The sequence below is a fragment of the Zingiber officinale genome, chromosome 3B (assembly GCF_018446385.1).
Source record: "Zingiber officinale cultivar Zhangliang chromosome 3B, Zo_v1.1, whole genome shotgun sequence".
NCBI classification, from domain to species: Eukaryota; Viridiplantae; Streptophyta; class Magnoliopsida; order Zingiberales; family Zingiberaceae; genus Zingiber; species Zingiber officinale.
The window spans coordinates 117,425,636-117,429,414 of NC_055991.1; the positions used below are offsets into that span (position 1 = coordinate 117,425,636).

A 3,779-nucleotide genomic window follows, 5' to 3' on the forward strand; every position below is an offset into this window, starting at 1 on the left:
CCCCCTTCTTGGACACCAAGATGAGCCTTTCTTTGGATGGACTTGAGGCTTCCGGTCATTGCTTGGTCACCAAGCAATGGACCGGCCCCCTTCTTGGACACTAAGATGGGCCTTTCTTTGGATGGACTTGAGGCTTGAATGAGGCTACGACAGGGACCTAGAGGAGAAATTGGTTTTGGCCTTCCGATGAGTTTGAGTATCCCGTGTTCGCCCCGAACACACAACTCAAGTTCATCGATAATAACTCATTCTACTAGAGAGTTATTATTGCACTACCACACCAATCCCAAATTACATTATGGGCTCCTACTTATCATGAGAGTGTTAGTCTCCCTGCGTTAAAGATAATGAAAGTCCACTAATTAAGTAAGCTACTGACAACTCACTTAATTAATATCTAGCTCCAAGAGTAGTACCACTCAACTTCATTGTCATGTCGGACTAAGTCCACCTGCAGAGTTTAACATGACAATCCTTATGAGCTCCTCTTGGGGACATTCTCAACCTAAATAGCTAGGACACATATTCCTTCTATAATCAACAACACACACTATACGTAATATCATTTCCCAACTTATCGGGCATATTGATTTATCGAGCTAAACCTCACCCTTTGATAAGTCAAAGAAATAAATATTAAATATATGTGCTTGTTATTATATTAGGATTAAGAGCACACACTTCCATAATAACTAAGGTCTAGTTCTTTTATTATGTCAGTACAAAAAGAACTTACCTAAAATGGTCCTACTCAATACACTTAGAGTGTACCAGTATAATTTATTAATCAAGATAAACTAATACTTAATTACACTACGACTATTCCGATGGTTTGTTCCTTTCCATCTTAGTCGTGAGCAACTGCTTATAATTTATAAAGAACCGACAACATGATCTTCTGAATGTGACACCACACACCATGTTATCTACTTATATAAATTAATTGAACAATTATATTTAACAAATAAATGTAGATATTGACCAATGTGATTCTTTTATTTCAAAAATAAATATTTACAAAAGCTAGGCTTTTAGTATATGCTCTAACACATCGGGCCCCGGAGGGCGGAGCTTGTAGGCATCGGAAAGATACAAACTCGATTGAATCGACCTAAGATCACTCCTATCCAAGTCGTAGCGAAAGTACGCATACCACGACACTTCCACCTCACTAGCCATTGTAGAGTTGAAGAAGAAATGAATGGAAGATGAAGAAAGGGGAGTACTTACAGACGAGAGGCATGAAGAGGAGACAAGCGAACGAAAGCAAGAATAGAGAGAAAGATCGAAGGAAGACAAAGCACTAAGGAATAGCGACGGACATCCTTTAGGGTTTTTAAACAAAATCCTTGAGGCACATCGGGAAGCGAGTTGGAAAAATGAAACGACATAGCACACGTCAACCATCAGATTGAGAAGCGTCTTGGGAAGGATTGATCTTTCTTTTTTTTTTTCATATTTATATTGAGCTCGTAGCGGAGGTCCAACTTTCTTGTCTAGAGATGGTGCAATCAACCATTGAGGGAAAGGCACTTGTGGCCTTTGGACACTTTCTGGAGTAATGAAACTGAGTTTTTGTGGTTTTCTATTATTCTTCTTCTCAATTCTATACAAGTCCTTCTCCAGAAGTTCTTCATGATTTTCACCACTTCTCAACTTAATATCGTTACAATGTTCACTAGACCCTGTTTGGGTAGGAGGGAGGTCATGTTTGAACCATTTTAAAATTATGCTATCAATCTTGGCCTCTAACTGTCGGAACTGCTCATTCTCTGACTTGTGATTCTCAAAACTCTTGGATGGTTAAACTACATTTTGTTTCATAAGCTCTGTTACCTTCATGGCTTGCACTTCTAAAGTTCTCAGGGGAAATTCCATCCAATTTTTATGAGACCATTCATGAAGGTTCAATGTCACTTGATTAATTAATGTGAATGCTTTATCCATACTTTTGTTCATAAAAGAACCTCTAGCTGATGAATCCAATAAACACTTATTGGAAAAAGAAATCCCCATTAGAATATGTGCAATTGTATCCATCTTTCTAAACTATGGTGGGGATATTGTCTTAATAAACCTTTGAATCTGTCTCATGTTTCAAATAATGATTCTCCATCTGCCTGAGCAAAATTTCTGATGCAATTCCTCATGTAAACAGTTTTGCTTGGAGGGAAAAAGTCATTTAGAAATCGCTGCTCAAATTGTTCTCAATTTGTGATGCTTTGAGGACGGAGAGATTAAAATCAAGTCTTTGCCCTATCCATGATACTAAAAGAAAATGCCATCAACTGAATGGCATTGCATTCACTAAGACAACCTCACAATTCACCGTATCACAAAGCTCCATGAATGTCTCAAGGTGTAGATATGAGCTTTTTGATACTTCTCCTTCAAATTTGTGATTATATTATAGTAATTATTTTTGGGTCTAATTAGAAACACTTTGCTTCAATATGAGATTGTATAATAGGAGATAAAAATCTTGTAGAAATGGGTGCAAAGAATTCTCTTAAGGGTCTACTTAACATATTAGTGCTCATAGTATCTAAAAAAAAATTATGAGGAAACATAGAAATGTAGAATTAAAGACAAAAAGTAAATGAAATAATAAAAATAGGAAAGAAAATGTAAAAAGTAAAAGAAAAATAAAAATATGTAGAGTAACTCATATATCAACTAATGTTAATGCGAATAGTTCCCGACAACGGCACAAAAAACTTGATGTGTACCCGCAAGTATACGGGTGTCGTCAAGTAATAAAAATATCAATCCCATAAGGACTATTGATTAAGTACTAGTTAACTTCACATGACGAGTTATCTTGACAATTGAAAGACAGCTCATGAATGCTAGGAAGAGAGAGAGAAGGGAAGAAGAGAGAGAGATTGAGATAAGAGAGGGAGAGAATGAGCGTAAGTGAGTGAAGAATGATAGATTATAGGATTTTAGTTTCATTATGATGCTAGTTAATGTCCCTATGTATTGTTCATCTACCTAACTCCATGTTTACACTCGTGTAGGAATTTAACTAAATTAGAGTACACCCCCGTGTAGATCACACTGAAAAGTTTTCCCAAGTTCTAATGCCATTAAGTAAAGAAGTAGCTTTAGAAAGTCTGGTAACGGGATACCCTTATCACAAGGGCTCCTTGGTCATACAATCTTAAAGTTAACGAATTTACTTCCTAAGGGTAGATTAATGCAATTAAGTAGAACAGGTAACCTAGAAAGTTTGATTAAAGAGATGTGATGTGCGTAGATTATATACACTTTTATGCATACTTTGACGCACATCTACTTGTACTTCATTAACATAATCCTTGCTTATTGTACCCTATTTTATTATAATATCATACTTCCATTATATTTTATTTGAAGATCTGCTTTTTACTTGTTTTGATTGATAGGACACTAATTGGAGAAAAAATGGAGCAAAAATGCACACGGGAGCAACTCCGGAAGAAATCCAGCCTGGGCCGTGTATGCCACACGACCGTGTGGCCATTAGTATGTTTTGGCCGTGCCATATGGCACTGTCGTGCTAGCACCAGATGTGGAGAAGGCCACGACCGTGTGACTCACATGGCCGTGCCAAGCTCCCCATGGCTAGGTAGCACACGGGCGTGCCAAGTTTCTAGAGGAGAGGAAGGCTACGGCCGTGTGGATCCACACGGCCGTGTGACCTTGGCAGCGAAGAAGAATGCCACGGCCGTGTGAGACACACAGCCGTGTGACTCAACCCAAGAGGAAGCCATGTGAGGCTGTGTGGATTCTACACG

The 3,779-nt window shown here is 38.1% G+C and overlaps 1 non-coding gene across 1 annotated transcript; it reads left to right on the forward strand.

Annotated features, from left to right (window-relative positions):
* Window positions 1-2,046: 2,046 nt before the first annotated feature.
* Window positions 2,047-2,152, forward strand: LOC121968929. Its single transcript, XR_006108442.1, has one exon. It is a non-coding gene; the product is annotated as a small nucleolar RNA R71 (small nucleolar RNA).
* The last annotated feature ends 1,627 nt before the right edge of the window (window positions 2,153-3,779 follow it).